Consider the following 22,990-nt stretch of genomic DNA (forward strand, 5'->3'; position numbering starts at 1 on the left):
CAGTATAACGTGGATAAATGTGAGGTTATCCACTTTGGTTGTAAAAACAGAAAGGCACATTATAATCTGAATGGCTTAGTTTGGGAAAGGGGGAGGTGCAATGAGACCTGGGTGTCCTTGTACACCAGTCGCTGAAAGCGAGCATTCAGGTGCAGCAAGCAATTAGGAAGGAGAATGGTATGTTGGCCTTCATTGCAAGAGGATTTGAGTACAAGAGCAAGGATGTCTTACTGCAGTTATATAGGGCCTTGGTGAGACCACATCTGGAGTATTGTGTGAAGTTTTGTTCTCCTTATCTGAGGAAGGATGTTCTTGCCATGGAGGAAGTGCAAAGACGATTTACTAGGCTGATTCCTGGGGTGGCAGGATTAATGTATGAGGAGAGATTGGGGTGACTAGGCCTATATTCACTAGAGTTTAGAAGAATGAGAGGGGATCTCATAGAAACCTATAAAATTCTAACAGGACTAGACAGGCTAGATGCAGGGAGGATGTTCCCGATGGTTGGGGAGTCCAGAACCAGGGGTCACAGTCTCAGGATACGGGCTATGCCATTTAGAACTATGAGGAGAAATGTCTTCACTCAGAGGGTGGTGAACCTGTGGAATTCTCTACCACAGAAGGCAGTAGAGGCCAAATCATTAAATATATTCAAGAAGGAGATAGATATATTTCTTAATGCCAAAGGGATCAAGGGATGTGGGGAAAAAGCGGGAACAGGGTACTGAATTAGACCATCAGCCATGATCTTTTTTAAATGACGGAGCAGGCCCGAAGGGCCGAATGGCCTATTACTGCTCCTATTTTCTGTGTTTCTATGTCTAAGTTTCTATGACCCACGATGTCGAGGGGACAGTAAAATTCAGTCCGCTGTCTTTGACATTAAGCTGATATCTTCCCTCTCAAGTAAAAGACCACATGGCACTATTTTGAAGAGGAGCAAAGGAGTTTTCCACAGAATCCTGGACTAATATTTATCCTTTAACCTTCACCAAACACAGATTATCTGGTCACCATCATGTTGCTGCTTGTGGGGGCTTGTGTGTAAATTGGCTGGTGTGTTTCCTACATTACAACACTGATTACACTTCATGCCTGAAAAACACTTTGGAATGTTTAGAGGTCATGAAAGGTGCTATATTAATGCAAGTTCTTTTTGCCTATCTCACTGACCCCATTTTGAAGCCAGACCATTTTTTTCAGTATCAGTCATTAGTTTTGCAGGATCTCCTCTGTCAACGAGGAAATTTCCTGCTACTTGAATGCAAAGTTCAGTAGTGCTGCATTGGGGCATCCAAAAGGAGGAGGACAAATCTTAGTCAGTGCAGAAGAGCTGCAAAGATCGACAGACCATTTGCATTTTAGGTTCTGGACTGGATCAAGGTCCTTCCCTCGGTGAGTGTTTAAGGCCAGAACAGGGAGAGCTGGCTGTTGTTGGGCCTTCTTTTTGCAAAGTGGCATTCAGTGGGCCAGTTGTCATAGCCCCAGTGTCTATAAGGTGAAGGCAAATCCAGTCCATAGAGCTTAGCGGGTAGTAAGAGCCCATTTAGCCCATCACTCCTGTACCATCTATCTGAAAGAGATAGCCACTTAATTTAATTCCTGTGCTTTATCTCTATACCCTCTTAATGTTATTTTATTTTCAATTATTCCTCCAATTCCTTTTTTTAAAGCTATTATTCTGCTTCTATAAATGTTTATGTTAGGAAATGGAACATCTCTTAGCAATCCTCGACAAAAAAGAAAAATTACTATCCTTTCCACTTTTAGCGATGACCTTGAATTTATGCTCTCTAGTTACTGATCCACTGTAAAGAGAATAGGTTTCTTTCTATTTACCTAATCAAAGATCTCAAAGTTATAAAACATCTCTATCACATCTCTTCTTAAATTACATCACACTGGAAGAGCCCTCGGTCTGCAGGTTAAAATTGTGCGATACTGAAACAGTAGAAAAGCCATTAATTGAATGGTTGGATGGTGAAAGAAAGTTACTATACTTGAGATTGAATAAAATAAAAGGATGGTTTCTCAAGTAGCTAGGAAACCTTCAACTCCAAGTTTCCCTTCCAGTCACACACCATCCCAACTCGGAAATATAGCGCCATTCCTTCATTGTTGCTGGATCAAAATCCTGCAGCTCCTTATTTAACAGCACTGTGAGAGCACTTTTATCACACCGCAATGCAATGGTTCAAGAAGGCAGCCCACCACCACCTTCACAAGGGCAACGATGGATGGGCAGTAAATGTTGCCCTTGCCAGCAATGCCCACATCCTGCGGATGAAATTATGCAGGGATTCACTTCTGGTTGTGCCTATCAGGAAATGCTTGGATGGTGATTGTCATATTCCGTCCAGTGAATTGAACTGATGAACAATCACAGGCCCTGTTCCTGAGAACTCATGAGTGATCGGTAGGTAAGACGGCACTTCCCACCAGCTCAAAAAATTAACCCTTTAATTTCTGGAGGGTGATTTATACTGTTTGAGATTAGTAATTTACTATTTATTGACTGCTATTTTAAAAGGGAGGTAGAGAGAAAGCGGGGAATTATAGACCAGTCAGCCTGACGTCGGTAGTGGGGACAATTCCAGAGTCCATTATCAAAGATTTTGTAGCAGAGCACTTAGTGAATAGTGGTAGAATTGGGCAGAGTCAGCATGGATTTACGAAAGGGAAATCATGCTTGACAAATCTGCTAGAATTCTTCAAGGCTGTAACTAGTAGAGTTGATGAGGGGGAGCCAGTGGATGTGGTTTATTTGGACTTTCAGAAGGCTTTTGACAAAGTCCCACATAAGAGATTAGCGTGTAAAATTAAAGCGCATGGGATTGGGGGTAGAGTATTGCGACAGATAGAAAATTGGTTGGCAGACAGGAAACAAAGGGTAGGGATAAATGGGTCTTTTTCCAAATGGCAGGCAGTGACTAGTGGGGTACTGCAGGGATCGGTGCTAGGACCCCAGCTAATCACAATATACATTAATGATTCCGATGAGGGAACTAAATGTAATATTTCCAAATTTGCAGATGACACAAAACTGGGTGGGAGGGTGACTTGTGAGGAGGATGCAGAGAGGCTTCAGGGTGATTTGGACAAGTTGAGTGAGTGGGCTAATGCATGGCAGATGCAGTATAATTTGAATAAATGTGAGGTTATCCACTATGGTAGCAAAAACAGGAAGGCAGATTATTATCTGAACTGAGAGAGGGGAATATGCAGTGAGACCTGGGTGTTCTCGTACACAAGTCGCTGAAGGTAAGCATGCAGATCCAACAGGTGGTAAAAACGTCAAATGGTATGTTGGCCTTCATAGCGAGAGGATTCGAGTACAGGAGCAGGGATGTCTTGCTGCAATTATACAGGGCCTTGGTGAGGCCACACCTGGAATATTGTGTGCAGTTTTGGTCTCCTTATCTGAGGAAGGATGTTCTTGCTATAGAGGGAGTGCAGCGAAAGTTTACCAGACTGATTTTTGGAATGGTGGGACTGACATATGAAGAGAGATTGAGTCGATTGGGATTATATTCACTGGAGTTCAGAAGAGTGAGGGGGGATCTCATAGAAACCTATAAAATTCTAACAGGACTTGACAGGGTAGATGCAGGAAGGATGTTCCTGATGGTGGGGGAGTCCAGAACCAGGGGTCATAGTCTAAGGATACGGGGTAAACCTTTCAGGACTGAGATGAGGAGAAATTTCTTCACCAAGAGTGTGGTGAGCCTGTGGAATTCGTTACCACAGAAAGCAGTTGAGGCCAAAACATTGTATGTTTTCAAGAAGGAGTTAGATATAGCTGTTGGGTCTAAAGGGATCAAAGGGTATGGGGCGAAAGCGGGAATGGGTTACTGAGTTGGATGATCAGCCATGATCATAATGAATGGTGGAGCAGGCTCGAAGGGCTGAATGGCCTACTCTGCTCCTATTTTCTATGTTTCTATGTTTCTATGTAATAAATCCTTGGGGATTCAAGTGAAATTTCCCTGCTTCTGTTTCAATGATGGTCTTAATGCATTGTGTCTATGCCCTTGTTGAAACAAACTGGACAAAACAATTTCATCTGGAAATGTTTGAGTGTCACTCATTTCAGTTTGAACCCTCTAGTTATTTAGTATCATGAGCATTAATCACCTCCTCTTACACAATATTCATTCGTATAATAATGGACCATTTACACAGAACATTCCATTCCCATCAGCACTTGGGTACTTCTTAACCTTAATTTTTCACCTTTTTAATGTGAGCATTCCCAATAACTCTTTGCTACCATTCACGTTTCACAGGTGTTTGGCTATTGAGGCGCAGAGATCTGTTCGGGTCTGTTTGCTTCAGACCACAGAATATGCAGATTCAATCGTATAACTCTAAACAAAAAAGACAGACTTGCATTTATGTAACACCTTTCATGACCTCAGAATGCTCGAAAGAACTTTGCAGCCATTTAAGTACTTTTGATGTGTGACCCCTGTTGCAGTCAATTTGTGCAAAGCAAACTCACACAAACGGGAATGTGATAACGACCACATAATCGGTTGTTGATTGAGGGATAAATATTGGCCAGAATGCTGGAGAAAACTCCCCTGCTCTTCAAAATAGTATCATGGGATCTTTTACCCACACCTGAGAGTTTGGTTTGCCATCTCATCAAAAATATAGCGCTGCTGCCAGTGCAGCATCCCTTCAGTCCTCCACTGGAATGTCAGCCTAGATTTGGTGTTTAAGTCACAGGAGCCAGACTTGAACTTACAGCTATAATAAAAACAAGAAACACTGGAAATAGTCAGCAGGTCTGGCAGCCACTGTGGAGAGAGAAGCAGAGTTAATGTTTCAGTTCAGTCACCTTTCTTCAGAACTTACAGCTGTCTGACTTCGACAGAGGTAAACTACCCATTGAACCACAATGCAATTTCAGTAAGACCATGAAGCACAGCTACATGATGTAAACCAATCCAGGTATGATACCTAAAATTAATTTACTAAAATACATAGTAGTGATGAGGCATCAGGATAGACAGTGTAATGGGTTTTTACAGGGTTAATCTCCTCTGAGTAGGTGAATCCGTAAATTGCAAATAAAAAGGCTTGGCAACCATTGAGAAGCAAGATTAAAGCTGGAATTTTGTTCATGGCCATGTAAGGGCCTCCACTTGCCACCATGGGGATTTTACTCTCGGCTGGCGGGCGGCCCAGGCCAGAGAACAGCCGCCTGTTAAAAGTAGGCGGTTTTCTGACAGCTTGGGGGCACTTAATCTGGCACCCTGTGCCCGGTGGAGGGCCACCCCCGATGACCCAACTACCTCCAATGCCCAATGCGCTCCCCCCCCGTCCCCCTAACCGACCACCCTTGCCTCACCGGGGCCCGACCAATCACCCCCGGCGAGGCCCCAAAAATTTACCTTTTTCCGGGGCCGTCTTTCCTCTTCTTCACAAAGCTGGGTTGCAGTCCTAGCAGTGGGCACCATTCCCAATGGCGCTGCTGGGACTAAGAGCTGCTGGCCCACTGATTGGCCAGCAGCTCTGTTAGGTGGAACTTCCTGCCTCAATGAGGTCAAAGTCCCGCCTCAGAGCAATTAAGGGCGTGGGGACCAAAAAATGTGGTCTGGCTCCCCAGGCCAGGCAGAGGCAGGATCGCCACTGACTCTGTGGTCTGGCTCCCGTCTGATGAGGATAAAATTCCGGCCTAAATCTCTTTTTTTAGTTATTTTACAAAAATCAACGTCATTTTCCATCATCACTTGTATTTATCATCACCACTTTGTCTCGGAGACAATTAATAAAGTAAAGACTTGCATTTATATAGCTCCGTTGACGACCACAGGGGTGTCCCAAAGTGCTTTACAGCCAATGAAGTATTCTCTGAAATGTAGTCACTGCTGTAATGTAGGAAACACATAGGATCATAAGAAATCAGGGATCAAGGGGAGAAAGTGGGAACAGGGTACTGAATTAGACTATCAGCCATGATCTTTTTTGAATGGCGGAGCAGGCCCGAAGGGCCGAATGGCCTACTGCTGCTCCTATATTCTATTTTTCTATGTAAATAGGAGCAGGAGTAGGCCATTCAGCCACTTGAGCCTGCTCCACCATTCAATACAATCATGGAATTTTTAGTGATGCTGATTGAGGGATCAATATTGACCAGGACATTAGGGAGAACTCCCCTGTTCTTCTTTGAAACAGTGTCTTGGAATCTTTTACATCCACCTGTGAGGAAGACAGGGCTACACTAACATCTGTTCCAAAAGAGGACAGCTCTGATGGTGCAGCACTCCCTCAACACTGCACTGGAGTGCTAGTCTTGATTGTTGTGATCAAGTGGCACTTAATCCAACAACCTTCTGACTCAGAAACAAGAGTGCTACCAACTGAGCCACAGCTGACACCGTGGCCTTTGTTTATTGTTTTGTGGGATGTGGGCATCGCTAGCAAGGCTGGCATTTGTTGCTCATCCCTAATTGCCCTTGAGAAGGTTGTGGTGAGTTCCTGAAAATGACAGACTCTGACTGACCAACAAAACAAAATGCCAACGACTGCCATGTAGAAGAAAGATATTGTCCGGAACATCTGAACTGTGTAATGACGGCTCCACCCCAACTGGTTTCCTATCCTCTCCTCTCAGCATTGCCAGCTACCGGGGGGTGTTTATGTGGAGTAGCTTGAGGTAGAAACTGAAAGTGCTTCAATTGCATAGCAAGTGAGAAAAGACTTACAGGGCTGAGGGAAGAGGTGGGAGAGTGGGACTAGCTAAATAATTCTTACACAGAGCCAGCACAGACATGATGGGCTGAATGGTCTCCTTCTGTGCTGTCACTATTCTATGATTCCATGATTCTGTGTCTTGCAGCATCTGAAAGCAAAAGAGAGGGTAACTGTTTAGACTGATCAGAACCAATGCATTGTGCAGAGAGAAAAAAACTTCAGCTTGGTATAATTATTGTCATCAGCCAAACCTAGCAGATAGTCCAAGTTTATGTCAACGGCTGCAATGAACTTTCCTGTTCAGCCGTCACCTCTGTGCTCGCTGACCTACATTGGCTCCTGGTCTGGAAACACCTCGATTTTAAAACTCCCATTGTTGTTTTCAAGCCCCTCCATGGTCTTTCCCCACCCACCCCCCTGCCCCAAGTCAGTAACCTCCTCCAGTCCGACAACTCTCTGAGATCTCTGCACTCCTCCAATTCTGGTCTCTTGCACATCTCCAATTTTAATCGTTCCACTTTTATCAGGTATACTTTCAGCTGCCGAGGCCCTAAGCTCTGAATTTCCTGCCTAACCCTCTCTGGTTCTCTACCTCACTTTCCTTCTATAAGATACTCTTCAAAACCTACCTCTTTGGACATGCGTTTGGTCACCTGTCCTTCTGTGGCTCAGTATCAAGTTTTCCTCGGTAACTGTGAAATGCCTTCTTTTACTATGTTAAAGGCATTACCTTATTACAAGTTGTTGTTGTTGTTGTAGCGCTCACAATTTGAAACTAAACACAGTTCAAAAGCAATCAATTTAATTGTGGTGTCCCATGGAAAAAAAAACTTGCTGAATGTTTACAGCTTACTAATGGACCCTCTCCCCTCCTGCACAGATGCAAATGACTCTCATTAAATTCCTTTCCTTTAAAGCATATGAAACATCTGTCATATCTGTTTGCAAGTGCTGAAGATAAAATTAGGCTGTTATAATAAGCGTTGTTGTGCAATCTCACATATTCAAATAACTTTTTCAAGTGCGGAAAATGGAACATTATTAGCACATTATCTATCAGCACTGTCAACATTTCAGTCAAACCAGCCATTGCTATGAATTAGAATGCAATTTACTCCTTGAATAACAAGGCTCTAAAGATATAACAAATGTAAATAATTCATTCTGGGGACTGTGCTATATCAGAATCGATTTAAGTGAATTGATTTAAAGATAGATGATTATAACATTACTCGAAAATGGAAAAAAAAATCATGCCTCTTAATTGAGTTATTTTGGCAGAGAGTAAACCTTTTCTATCCAGATGATTACATATCTTACCACAACCTGTGGTATCAAAATTGTTCGGTTCCAACAGAAACATGGGGAACAGCAGAAGGAAGCAGCCCTAAACACAACCTGTTTTACTGTTCCTGTGAGCTTCTTCCTTCTGTCAAATTGTTCCAGGGGCAATGGTGACATAGAACAGGGAATGGTTCCATGGGGAATGATTCCATGGGGAATGGCTCTCTCGCCAGTGGTTCCATAGGCAATGGTTCCATGGTGAATAGTTGCATAGACAACAGTTCTATAGGCAATGCTTCCATAGTCATAGAGTCATAGAGAGATACAGCACTGAAACAGGCCCTTCGGTCCACCAAGTCTGTGCCGACCAACAACCACCCATTTATACTAATCCTACATTAATCCCATATTCCCTACCACATCCCCACCATTCTCCTACCACCTACCTACACTAGAGGCAATTTACAATGGCCAATTTACCCATCAACCTGCAAGTCTTTGACTGTGGGAGGAAACCGGAGCACCCGATGGAAACCCACGCGGTCACAGGGAGAACTTGCAAACTCCGCACAGGCAGTACCCAGAACCGAACCCAGGTTGCTGGAGCTGTGAGGCTGCGGTGCTGACCACTGCAGACCATTTTACAGTCAACCTAATTTTTCGGGGATTTCCTAAAGTGAAGAGGTCAGCCAACAGGAATGTCAGGCCTAGGTGTAAGCCTTCTAATGTTGTGAGAACCTTGCCATCTCCATTTTCTTTGTGTGTGAGATATCCAAGCGGAGAAACAATTCAAAAAGGCTAATGGTCGGGATTGGACCAACAGTCCTTAGATCAGAGGAGGGCCCGAAATATAACCGATCATCTGTTGAAACAGGAGGCATAGGGATTACTTCCCCAAAAAGCCTGAATTATAGTGGCTTCAAGCAAAGTGTTGCAACCTGTATGGCCTGCAGTGATGCTCGTGTTTCCACCTTCCAATCGGAGTGAAAACTCCTGCTAGAGGTAGATCTGAATTGGATTGGTGTAAAACCATGTGGGCCAAGAAGACTTGATGGACTTATCCACACACAGGCACATCTCACCTCTGGTATGCTGTCCCTGTTTGGGCATCCACTAAATATTGAAGCTTCAAGGTTCCAATGCAACTCAACACAAGCTCAAGGAACAGCAGCTCATCTTTCAACTTGGCACTTTACAGCCTACTGGGCGAAATACTGAGTTCAACAATTTTATATCATGATCCTCTGCCCCCATTTTATTATATGTTTCTTTGATTTTTTTCCTCCTGTTTCTCTCTTATTTCCTTTACTTCACGTTCCGACAGGGAATGGTTTCACAGGCAATGATTCCATATGCAATGGTTCCATAGGCAATATTGCTATTGTCAATAATTCTATAGGGAATGATTCCATAGGCAATGGCAACTCTTACATAAATAGCTTCATAGAATTTTACAGCACAAACAAAGGTCATTTAACCTGTTCTGTCTATGCCAGCTCTCTGAAGGAGCTAGCCATGTAATCCCATTCTTTTAATCTTTATTTTATTTTTCAAATATTTCTCTTTAATTTGGACTTTGCTTTCATCTTACCCCTCATTCAAGTATGGATGGTGCAATTGGCCACAATCCAGTCTGATGAAGACCTCACATCACCTTGTCAGTCATACACTATTCTGGGAGAATCACTGGAGTGGCCACTTTGCTAATTTTTCTTCCATTCTTAGCTCCAGGGCCCATTATGCACAAACAGTATACCCACTAAGATCAGTGGACAGCATAGACCAGAATTTGAAACAGGAACCTTCACATTTACATGGATCAATATCACATCAGAGGTCCAGCATGGCTCAGTAGTAGAACTCTGAGTCAGAAAGTTGTGAGTTTTTGTTATTCATTCATGAGATGTGGCCATCGTTGTAAGGCCAGCATTTGTTCCCTATCCCTAATTGCCTTTGCAGAGGTGGTGGTGAACCGCCTTCTTGAACAGAACTGAATGGCTTGCTCAGCCAGTTTAGAGGGCAGTTGACAGTCAACCACAATGCTGTGGGTCTGCAGTCACATATAAGCCAGACTGGGTAAGGACAGCAGATTTTCTTCCCTAAAGAACATTAGTGAACCAAAAGGGTTTTTACATCTGTTGGTTTCAAGGTCACCATTATGGGTACTAGCTTTTCATTCCAGATTTATTTAATTAATTGAATTTAAATTAAGTTGAAAACCCATTCCAGAAACTTGAGTGTATAATCAAGGCTGACATTTCAGTGCAGTACTGAAAGGAGTGTTACATTGTCAGAGGGGGCATCTTTTGGATGGCAGATTAAACTGAGGCCCCGTCTGCCCACTCAGGTAGATGTAAAAGATCAGTTGTAACTATTTTGAAGAAGATTAGGGGAGTCATCCCCAATGTGCTGGCCAATAATTATTCCACAACCAACATCACCAAATAGCAGATTATCTGGTCATCATCACATTGCTCCTTGTGGGATCCTGCCATGCATAATTTCCACTGCTTAATTTCCTAAATTACAACAATGGCTGCATTGCAAAAGTACTTCATTAGCTGTAAAGCATTTTGGGATGTCCTGAAGTTGTGAAATGCCACCTTATAAATGCAATACTGTTCCCATTACTAATGCAGGATATTGTCCTTGCCCTCTGATAGAAGTGCACAGGCCCTCACACCTGGAAGTAGATATCAAGGTTAAATCCTTTTAGGAGGAGTGAAATTTTATGAATGAGAAGCCAAAGAGATTAGGAATCCATTCAGTATGTACTTTCAAAAGAACATGCCCAATAAGAGGGTAACCAAAAGGGGAGAGTAGTGAAAAGGGAAGCCCACAATGGGGTTGGCAGTGTGCTTTACCTTCTAAGATAAGATCCAATTAGGGCAGGCACTTCAGGGTCTCTGAAAGCAGAGTGATTTGAGATTTGCAGGTGAGATTTTCTGACAATGAAGCCTTCCCAACGCCAGGACTTCGAATGAGAATCACCCCCTGTACTTCTAAAAACAAGTGTGCCCAGACCAACAATTGTCTCAGGTCTGCAGGGCAGGCTAACTGAGATAGCAAGCCATGCGACTGGGTAGAAGGGAAAAGATGATTCTTTTCCTTTGTTATAGGGGAAGTTAAATAACAGCGATCAAATAATGAAATTGTGTTTCGTGCTTTGATAACACCTAGGCAGCGTGCGGCAGAAACAGCAGGGATAAAAGTTAAAGGAGCCATTATTTTAGCTCCTCAATTCATTCAGGGTAAATGGCCTGTATATAATAGCAGTGCAAATTACAGTTAGAGAAAAACCCCACAACCTTTATATCAGTAGAAAAGTGTCTGCGTTGTCAACTACCGCACGTATTTGGATAGCTTGATTCCGCAGTGTTTGTTCTGTTCTCTTTCCGTTGTTCCTTAGCACAGCTTTATGTGGCTTTTCAGACCAATTGACTATCTAGAAGGCTGTTCAAATTATTAATTCCTCCGATACTTTCTTAGCCCAATGTTGTTCTTTTGTTAATTTGTTCTCAGGGAGCAAAGACTTTATTGCATTATCTGTACAACCAGGTGGCTCGCTAGGACAATTCAAGAGTACTACCTCATAGAGAAACAGGAGGGGGAGGGGTTATCAGGAGGCCATATCACAGAGGGGTTCCATTCCCTGAAGAACGTTAATAAAGTAAAAGTTGGCTTTTAAAGTCCATCCAGCATTTTTGAATCATTCCTTCCAGCTCAAGCCCACAAAATGACCAGATTTATTGAATTTCATTTCATAATATTGGGTCTGTTCTTCTTTGAGCAGAGAAGATTGAGGAGATTTAATAGAGGTGTTCAAAATCATGAAGGGCTTCAATAGAGTAAATAAGGAAAAATGGTTTCCACTAGCAAAAGGCTCATTAACCAGAGGACCAGAGATTGGAGATAATTGGCAAAAGAACCAGAGGGGAGATGAGAAGTTTTTCTTACACAGCAAGTTGCTGTGATCTGGAATGCACTGCCTAAAAGGGCAGTGGAAGCAGGTTTCTAAAGGGAGTGTTTTTTTTATTGGATGTGGGCATCACTGGCTGTACCAGCATTTATTGTCCATCCCTAAGAGAGAATTTAGGAGTCAACCACATTGCTATGGGGTCGAGAGTCACATGTAGGCCAGACCAGGTAAGGACAGCAGATTTCTTTTCCTAAAGGACGTTAGTGAACCAGGTGGGTTTTACAACAATTGACAATGATTTCATGGCCATCATTAGACTAGCCTTTAATTCTAGATTTAATAATTGAATTCAAATTTCACCTCCTGTTGTGATGGGATTCAAACCCATGCCCCCCAGAGAAATACTCTAGGTCTTTGTATTATTAGCCCAGTAACAATACCACTATGCCACTGCCTCCCCTAGTTACAAAAGCAAATATTTCAGGTTATGGGGAAAGGGTGGAAGAGTGCAACTAATTGAATAGCTTTTTCAAGAGACAGCACTATTATGGTGGGCCAAATAGCCTCCTTTTGTGCCATAAAATTCCCTGATTCTATGAATATGCCGTGATGGGATTCCAAACTGCAACCTCCACGTTTGCAACCCAAGAGCTAAGCGAAGAAATCTGTGTGCCTTTCTAACTTTTTTTTTCACTACAACTTGTCTTGGTGTCAGCTGTGTCTCCTTTGTTCCTTCAGTGGTAATCATTTAATCATCTGCCTGTTGCTTTCTCCAAGACTTTTGGGGGACTGAGGTCTTGAAGAACTGGCTTCAAGCTATATCCTGGCTGCCAATGCCTCTGGTTCCTTCTTATAAATTGGGGTAGGGTGATATCGTGATTACATTATTCAACTAGGAATCTAGAGACCTAAGTTCAAATCCCACCATAACAGCTGGGAAATTTAAAAGTTCAATTAATTAAATAAAACTTAGAATTAAAAGCATGCATCACTAATAGAATTATAATCTACTAGATTATCATAAACTTTCATCTGATGTCCTTTGGAGAAAGGAAATCTTCTGTGCTTGCATGGTCTGCCCTATATGTGACTCCAGACCCACAGCAATGTGGTTGACCCTTACTTACCCTCTGAAATTGTCTAGTAAGACAGTTGAATGTTCCAGATCATTACCTCTTGCTGTAATAAGTTCTTCCTCACATTGGCCCTGCATCTCTTGCCAAAAACCTTCAATCTGTGTCCTCTAATCCTTCAGCATCAGTTAATGGGAACAGTTTTTCCTTATCCACGCATGTCATAATCTTCTACACCTCTATCAAATCTCTCCTCAATCTCCTTTGCTCCAGGGAGAACAGCTCCAGCTTCTCCAACCTAACCTTGTAACTAACCTTGGGCGGCACAGTGGTGCAGTGGTTAGCACCGCAGCCTCACAGCTCCAGCAACCCGGGTTCAATTCTGGGTACTGCCTGTGTGGAGTTTGCAAGCTCTCCCTGTGTCTGCGTGGGTTTCCTCCGGGTGCTCCGGTTTCCTCCCACATGCCAAAGACTTGCAGGTTGATAGGTTAATTGGCCATTAGCAATTGCCCCTAGTGTAGGAAGGTGGTAGGGAACTATATAGGGACAGGTGGGGATGTGGTAGGAATATGGAATTAGTGTAGGATTAGTATAAATGGGTGGTTGATGGTCGGCACAGACTCGGTGGGCCGAAGGGCCTGTTTCAGTGCTGTATCTCTAAACATAAACTAAACTAAAATCCCCCATCCCCAGAACCAAGAGCAAAGCACAGGAACAGGCCATTCGGCCCGCCAAGCCTGTGCCGATCTTGATGCCTGCCTAAACTAAAACCTTCTGCACTTCCGGGGTCCGTATCCCTCTATTCCTATCCTATTCATGTATTTGTCAAGATGTCTCTTAAACGTCTCTATGGTACCTGCTTCCACCACCTCCCCCGGCAACAAGTTCCAGGCACTCACCACCCTCTGTGTAAAGAACTTGCCTCACACATCCCCTCTAAACTTTACCCCTCTCACCTTAAACCTATGTCCCCTAGTAACTGACTCTTCCACCCTGGGAAAAAGCTTCTGACTATCCACTCTGTCCATGCCGCTCATAACTTTGTAAACCTCTATCATGTCGCCCCTCAAAACCATTGTGTTAAATCTCCTCTGCACCTTCTCAAGGACCCTCATGTCCTTCCTAAAGTGAGGTGACCAGAACTGGGTGCAGTACTCTAGTTGGGGCCTAACCAGAGCTTTATAAAGGTTCAGCATAATGTCCCTGCTTTTGTACTCAATACCCCTACTTATGAAGCTCAATATTCCATATGCTTTGCTAACCAACATATTCTGCCACCTTCATAGATCGATGCACATGCACCCCAGGTCCCTCTGTTTCTGCACAATCTTTAGAACTGCTCCATTAAGTCTATTTTGCCTCTCCCTAACCCTCCTGCTAAAATGCATCACCTCACACTTGTCTGCACTAAATTTCTTCTGCCACTTGTCTGCACATTTTGCCAGCCTATCTATGTCCTATTACAAGCTGTTCATATCATCCTCGTTGTTTGCCACTCCTCCAAGTTTGGTATCATTGGCAAATTTTGAAATTCTACTTTGTATTTGAAGAAAATTCCAATGATTAGCTTTGTGGCAGTAAAATATCTTCTGCTCCCTCCTTGCAGGACTTGTCCTGATATCACGCTGCAGCCAAAACCAAAAGCACCCTGTCATTTGGGATCATTTTCAGCTACGTCCATCTGTTGACAGTATCAAATCTTTGGTCTTAGTAATTGCTTTCATTGCCATGAGCAGGAAACTATGCTGCACAATGACTATTCTTGTGATTTATAATACTTCATAAAATATAGCTTAAGCATATTCTAATGGGCTACATGGACTGAAAATGTATGATTGCAAAAAAATGTCACTAGAACAAGAGTTAAATTTCTGAGACAAAAAAATTCAAAAATGGCTGAGTTATTTCAAGCTTAATGTCTAGAATGATGTCTTGATGAGGCAATTAACAAACATAAATGTCATTTCCTAATCAAAATGGACATTTCAGCAATCATTCCAAAGTTAATAGAAGAAGCAAGGTTGGGACACATGTTTAAAATCAGTAAAGGCAATTTTTGGGGATTAGAGATGTTCTGGTAGGTTGTCCAAAGGGGAGTTTAATGGATGGCCTACATCACAGCTAATGTGTGAATAAGAATGAACACTGTACACACTCTAAGTCACTTATTTTCCCATGATTTGCAGTCTTTCAAAGTATCAGGTAAGTTTTCAATTCACTATAAGTGACTGAATTGGGGCAGCACAGTGGCGCAGTGGTTAGCACCGCAGCCTCACAGCTCTAATGATCTGGGTTTGGTTCTGAGTACTGCCTGTGTGGCGTTTGCAAGTTCTCCCTGTGACCGTGTGGGTTTCTGCCCGGTGCTCCAGTTTCCTCCCACAGCCAAAGATTTGCAGGTTGTAAAGTAAATTGGCCATTATAAATTGCCCCTAGTGTAGGTAGGTGGTGGGGATGTGGTAGGGAATATGGGATTAATGTAGGATTAGTACAAATGGGTGGTTGTTGGTCAGCACAAACTCGGTGGGCCAAAGGGCCTGTTTCAGTGCTGTATATCTCTATGACTCTATGAATTATTGACTCTAGTAAATTGAATATCTGCAGATGTTGTTGCTGTTTAGCAGGTATGGCATTCTCCAAGGGCATAGCAAGAGGGCCCTGGTAGGGGGGAGCCCAGAACAAGGGTATAGATTGTTAAAATTAGAGCTCGGTCATTCAGGATGATGTTAGGAAGCACTACTATACACAAAAGGTAGTGGAAATCTGGAAATCTTTCCCCAAAAAGCTGTTGAATCTGGGGGTCAATTGAAAATTTCAAAACTCAGATTGATAGATTTTTTTTTAGGCAGCGTATTCAGGGTTATGGAACCAAGGCGATGGACTTAAGATACAGATCAGCAATAAACTAATATAATTGTTTACTGGGTTTTACTGCCGCAGTTAAAACCACAGCCTGGTCTGATGTGCTTTCCATCAGGGCCCCTTTTTCTGCACTGGTCTGGTGTACCCTGATTAGACCAAAGGGTTCTCCCCAAAACCTCCAGCAGTCAGCTCGAAGGTGACCTGCCTTGTTACAGTGGAACCAGACAGCTTTCTAGGTGTCAGTCCTGTTCTCAGCACCTTCCTTTTTGACCTGAGAAGGGCCCCTTGTGTTTCCAGCTCTCCCTCCTCAACCATGGGTGTTCATCCTCCTATCACTCTCCCACCTTCTATCCTTTTCAGGTTTTTGGAGGTGACGAGAGAAGGGTTTCCCTTGGGGCAAAGGCTTGTGAATAAGTATATAATCATCAGCCAGGATTACTGCCTGCCTGGCTCTAGGAATCTTTTTTTCTTCCTTGTGGATTCTTATGGAAAGGGGAAGCGAGTTTTTGAACTCTACGAGGAGGATCACCTCTCTGAAGTTTTCATAGGTGGACTCTATCTTAAGTGCCCGCATCCATTGGTTGAAAGCAAGTTGCTTAACCCTTTCAAACTTGACATGAGTTTGTTCCGACTGCTTTTGGAGAGTTCGGAATTTTTGGCAGTACGCCTTTGGTACTCGCTCATATGTGCCCACAATCACATTTTTCATCATTTCATCATCTGATGAAATCTAACAATCTGATAACAGTAAATAAACCTCATGGGCTTTTCCTGTTAGCTTGCTTTGCAATAACAGTGTCCAACTCTCTGCCGGGCAATTCAACAGTTTTGCAAGCTTTCCAAAAGAGATGAAAAATGCTTCCAAATCTCCTCATTGAACTTTGGTATCAACTGGAAGAACTTTAAGAGCTCAGCACCCAGTCCTGCACTAGGGGTTACTCTCTCACTAATGGTGCCTTCACTGTGTACATTGGGTCTTCCCCTATTCAGCTTGAGCTGCCTTAACTTCCTTTGGAAATCTCTTTTTCCCTTTCCTCCCTTTCTTTTCCCTTTCCTGAAATTCTCTCTCCTCTTTCTCTCTCTGGAAAGCTCTCCCTTTTTTCTCTTTCCTGAAACTCTCTCTGCTCTTTCTCCTTCTAGAATTCTAATTCTAGTCTCCTCTGTTCTAGTTGTACCTTTGCTAATGTTCCAGATTCTAAGCCTGTCTCTGGTTCTTCTGTGTCAATTTTAAAATGGTTGGCCACAGGTTTTAGGATTTCGGCTTCCTAGCATTTGGACAGGTAGTGATTTCTAACTGCCCAGCTACATTCCTCAACTCTTCAACAGAAAGGGCTTTTAACCTGGTCCAAGTTACCTCACTCTGTTCTAGGAAGGTACTGGCCTCGAATGTGGACATTTTAGTACTCTGGCACTGAAAACTACAAGAACACCTGTTTTTAAATTTTTGCTAGGGATCAATTTGGGTTTCCTGCTTCCAATTTCCCATTTGTATTTGGATTTAATCCCAAACGTGGGCCCCCAAATTTCTGTAAGTCAAGTGAGGAGAGGTCAAAGGGTTTCCCTCTTTTCCCTCTCCTTGTCTGACTGCAACAGGTTTAATTCTTTCTTAAAGTGAACGTACTGTCCAATTTAGTAGGTGTTTGATAACTTGCTTGCTATGATCATAACAAGAACCAACTGGACAGGTTTTCTTGAGTTAACAAAGAAAGAGGTTAACTCTATTGTACCTAAACTAAACTGAAAAAATAAGAAACAGTACACCAACTTTCACTCAAACACACACACATACACATTACTCGATTAGTCGAGTAAGAGTACATAAAAATAAAAAAAGTATACAGCTGATGAAGCTTGATGATCTGGCCGGCTTCTAGCTGAATTCGGTGGTCCTGAAGCTTTTAGTTTGAAAAGGTAGATGACTGGTTCAGTGATCCTCTTGGAGATAGCAATGTGGGTGATTTCCTCCAATGGGGTTTTTGATTGTAGCTGGAGTATGCAAAGGTGGTCAGTCAACAAACAGTATTTGAAGCTTTCAATCTGGAATGGAGAGAGAGAGAGAGGAACCCCACTTAGTGGCTACTCATGTCAGAGTCCAGTTGCTTCTCCTCTGCTGCAGAGAAAACACCAACTAAAACCACAGATGGGGAGGGGCTTGTCACATGACTGTCACACAGTAATTCAAACATAGCAGTTAGCAGTATTTCTGTGCTTGCTGAAAGAACAGAGGCCGAGATTTATGCTGTCGTCGCCGATTATGGCAGCCGGCAAAAACAATGGCAGCCCTCGCGGAGCTGCTGCGATATTAAGAGCGTGGACTGCCCACTCCGATGACATGGAAGGGGTGGGCTCTCTGTCCCTGGCAGGCGCTGACCCCATTTTTAAAGGGCTTCGAGCCCTACATTTCAACTTAAATATTTAAAAAGAGATTGATTTAAAAAAATAATTAAATAAATTGATTTTGATCCTCTCCCTCCCCCCTCAATAACCATAGAATTAATTACTTGCCCTCTCCCCCCCACCAAAACACTTACCTGGTCCACCTGACCTTCCCCCTCGCAAAGTACATAAACCTTACACTATAACCCTTCCCCCCATCCCCTACAACAATGATGTGAGTTTGACTCTATTTCCCCCACCACCCCCCGTACTGAGAAAATTAGCTGTTCCCCCCTCCCCATCAGTGTTCCGCCTCGGTTCCCTGGACGGGGATGCGAAGGCGCGGGAGAGCCCCCTACCGGCACAAATATCGCACCGGGACCGACAGCGGGAGCACGATGGTAACTAATTCATTTATTTAAATTAATTTAAATACATAAATATATATAAATATATATATGCTTTTTCTGTTCTTCAGTAAAATAAGTCTGAACAAAATATTTTCCTCCTTATTTTTTCGCCGTACAGTCAAATGACACACACCGGAAATCCTGACATAACACCTCACAGCTCTGCACACCTGTCACTAATTAAATCAGTAATTACAGCACAAGAACAGGAATTATCCAAAAATAAATTGTTTGCAGTGGGGGTCACGAGCTGAATGGTTTTTAAAGCTGCTAATTTTATCCAGCGTAAGTCTTTGCAAGAATTTACCAAACTGTTCAATTCAATGTAAGACAGCACAGTTGTTAGACCTGGGCTGCTAAATGATGAAGTGGGAAACGTTGGAAAGACTCTCAAGCTCTTGTACTACAGGGCTAGTCATTTGAAAGTACGTTCAGCCTTTGTCACATTGTGGAGCTCCCAGGGGTCCCTCTTTCACAGTATAAATAACACACTCTCTAAAAGCCTGTCTACTGCAAAGCAAGAACAATTAAAGCAGTTACCTCATCAGAGAGCCTGCCAATCACTGTTAGCCTAATGGGCCTCATTTCACATAATTTGGGAGGCACAGAAGCTTGCATTTGTGCCTCATTGAGTGACAGGGCTCCCAACAGCACAAAAAGTGTTCCTATTTATCAGCGCTCTGAAGCAGGAAGCAGATTGAAGTCGAAAGGTTATTATGGATGGTCAAGGAGTTGAATATAGGAATAAGAGAGGGCCATTCGACCCCTCAAACATGTTCCGCCATTCAGTTAGATTATGGCTGATTTGTATCTTAACACCATCCACCCACTTTTGTTCTATATCCCTTAATACGCTTGCCTTACGAAATCTATTTTTGAAATTTTCAATTGATCCCCCAGCCTTAACAGCTTTTTTCGGGGGAGAGAGTTCCAGATTTTGGGCTCTTCCTGCAGAAAACAACAGCAACTTGCATCTGTACAGTGCCTTTAATGGAGTAAAAGGTCCCAACTCACTTCACAGGAGCATTACCGGACAAATATTGACACTGAGCCAAGGAAGGAGAAATTAGGACAGGTGTCCAGAGGCTGGGTCAAAGAGATAGGTATTAATGAGGGTCTCAAAAGAAGAGGGAGAAGAAGAGAGGCAGAGAGGTTTATGAAGAGTATTCCAGAGTTGAGGGTCTGGACAGCAGAATGCACTGCATTCAATGATGGGACAAAGGCATTGAGGATGCAAAAGAGACCAGAGTTGGAAGAATGCAGAGATCTTGGAGGGCTGAAGGGCTAGAGGAGGTTACAGAAGAAGGTGAAGCCATGGAGGGATTTGGGTGACAATGAAAGCAGTTTTGGGAGAACTTGTTTCATGTTTTGGAAACACAATCAGTGGAGAAGCAAATAGATAGGGCCTAACCCAGTGAGGAAACAAATGCTATGGTCAAAGGAGGAAAGAAAAACTTTCATTTTTATACAGTGCCTTTCACAATCTCATAATGTCCCAAAGAGATTTACAGCCAATGAACCACTTTGGAAGTGTCGTCACTCTTCTTATGTAGGAAACGAGACAGTCATATTGTGCAGAGCAAGTTTCCACAAACAGCAACATGACAATGATCAGATAATTTGATTTTTAGTGATGTTGGTTGAAATATGAATATTCACCAGGACAACACCGCAGCTCTTCTTCAAATTAGTGCTATAAGATCTTTCACATTGACTTGAGAGAGGAGATAAGGCCTTGGTTTAACATCTCAGCAGAAAGACTGCACATCCCACATTGACACACTCCCTCATCATTGTACCACAGTGTCAGTCTAGATGCTGTGCTCTAATCTCTTAAAAGGGACTTGAATCAACAACATTCAGACTCAGATTTAAGTGTGGTACTCACTGAGTTGTGGCTGATACAGAGGACAGAACTCCCTTTCTAACAGCACTGTGGGTATTCCTACACCACATGGACTGCAGCGGTTCAAGAAGGCAGCTCACCACCACCTTCTCAAGGGCAATTAGGGATGGGCAATAAATGTTGGCCTAGCCAGTGACGCCCACATACGATAAATGAATTTTTTAAACAAATTGTCTCATAATGTTTATGGGACGTTACTGTGCTCAAATTAATTGCTGGACTTGCCTGTGAGACAATAATGATGAATTGTTGTGAAAAGCTTTGAGATGGCCTGAGGATGTGAAAGATGCTATATTAATGCAAGGTCTTTCTTTCTTTCTTTCTTTCTTTCTTTCTTTCTTTCTTTCTTTCTTTCTTTCTTTCTTTCTTTCTTTCTTTCTATTCCATATACTCCTCCAGAATACCTACAATCCCATTTTTGCTATCATTTGTCAGAACTTATACAAGGTATTCATTTAATATCTCATCCTCATCCTCCACAAGAATTCCCCCTTAAATCCTCAGTAATCCTGTTTTCTTTTTAACTAGTATTTTACTTCAGGAGAGACCATTAATTTTGAAGCAAGAGATATGAACTCCCCAGACCGATTACAGAATTTTACACAAGATTTTGTTTTAAGACTTGTACTATAACAAGTAAACTAAAGATCTACATTAACTAAACAATACTTAGTAGGTAACAAATACACTAAGTTACAGAGAAAGGTATTTCCCATTAACTTATTAACACACTCGGAAACCCCACACCACATTTATACGTTATACAAAATGGTATCCTTGCAGTTAAAAGTCCCAAACTCCTCCCAGTTACAGTAGGTTGGATCTCCCAGTCTTTCTCAAAGCCAATGTTCACTTCACTCACTTCTTCTGAGCACATTCAACCTGGACTTCCGTTAATAAGGCAATCTCTGGTGATCCTGTTGTCTTTTCTCCTCCACAAACCTCAGCTTTTGAATGGAGTTCAAGTCTTAGCAGCCTTTTGTTGTATCGGTGAGAGCAGCTGTTTCTCCCTCTCCTTAGGCTGCATAGCTCTGCTTACTCGTCTTCCTTTCTTCCTTTCAGCCTGCCTTCAGACCTAGAAAAGCCTGTTGAATTTATTCAGATCAACAGTAAATGGTTTTACAATCCCTTTTACAATCTTCAGAGACCATATGTCTGACCATAGCAAAACCACCTGGACCTTCTTTTGTTTCCATGCGTTAACAATTGCAACTTGAATTTGCAGCCTAGAGCCTCAGCTCCCTGTTTATAATCTGTGAGTCTTGGAGAGCGAAACCCATTGTCATGTAGATGTTACAACCTTCCTCTGCTTTAAAAGGATGTTTGATCTGAGTTCCTTGTTTCCATGGTAACCAAGGTCCCTGGCTTTTCTCTGGGCAGAATTTACACAGCATTAAAGATCACTGCTTTTAAAACATAACCATACTATAAAGTCCAGTATTCATAACACTTGTTGTAGGCTAAGAAAGCACTTACTGCACTGGAATCTTGTTATATCACAGTCCACAGAGTTTATATCTCAAGACCACATTATAGGTTAGACAAGGTCTTTTCAAAAGCATCAAGTCAGGAGCTAGAATAATAAAACAAACAAAATGAAGACAAGTCAATTCAAATAAATTAAACTTTATTTCTTCTGGTGACAGAATTGTGAATATACATGGACTATTGGACTATTGAAAACCATACATGGTCATTATTGAATGGATGGGCGTGTGTTGAAGAAAGCAGTCATTTTTAATTGTTCAGATTTACTCATTATCTCAATCTTTGTTTGATGTACGATGTTCTGAAGTTGTGTCCCACTTGCAGCAGTTGATTTTTTTTGTTGGCTTCCAACCATCTCAACGATTCTTCTATGTCATCATCATCTGTCATCTTCTCGTTTGTAGCTTCTTGGGTTTTGTTGATATTCAGCTGTGCATTGATGCCGTCAGCAGCTAATTCAGCTCCAAGTACGGATCTGCCATTTTTTTGATTGTCGACATTGAATCCATTGCAGTTCACAACCTGCTTCTTGATTTCAAGTATTTCTTCTTTCAGTGAAGCCTTCGACATCCTCCTTGTCATTGTTGTTTGTTTCCGTCTCGAATGCAGCACCTGGAGAGTGTTCCCAGGAGTTTCTGATACAGTTGATTATCAAGTTATCAGGTTCTCTGGGGGTGGGGTGTGAAGGGCAGTTGGCAAGCAGCAAGATGGCCTTCTTCAGTAATATATTCTGTCTGAGATGTTTACTGACGTTTGGCGCTACTTCAGTATTGACATTGTAGAGATCTTAGGTTTTGATAATGGAAGCAGCATGTTTTGGCAAATTTCCCAATGACTATTTGTTCTTCAGTGTATCCTCCTTTATCTTTAATTCAACAACAAATGATGTTGCGCCTCGCTGGTCCGCAGAATGGTGTTCTCCTCTTACAATAACTTGTGAAATGCTGTGCCGGTTCTTGAATCTTGCTAGCCA

The sequence above is a fragment of the Heterodontus francisci genome, chromosome 12 (genome assembly GCF_036365525.1).
Source record: "Heterodontus francisci isolate sHetFra1 chromosome 12, sHetFra1.hap1, whole genome shotgun sequence".
Classification (NCBI taxonomy): domain Eukaryota; kingdom Metazoa; phylum Chordata; class Chondrichthyes; order Heterodontiformes; family Heterodontidae; genus Heterodontus; species Heterodontus francisci.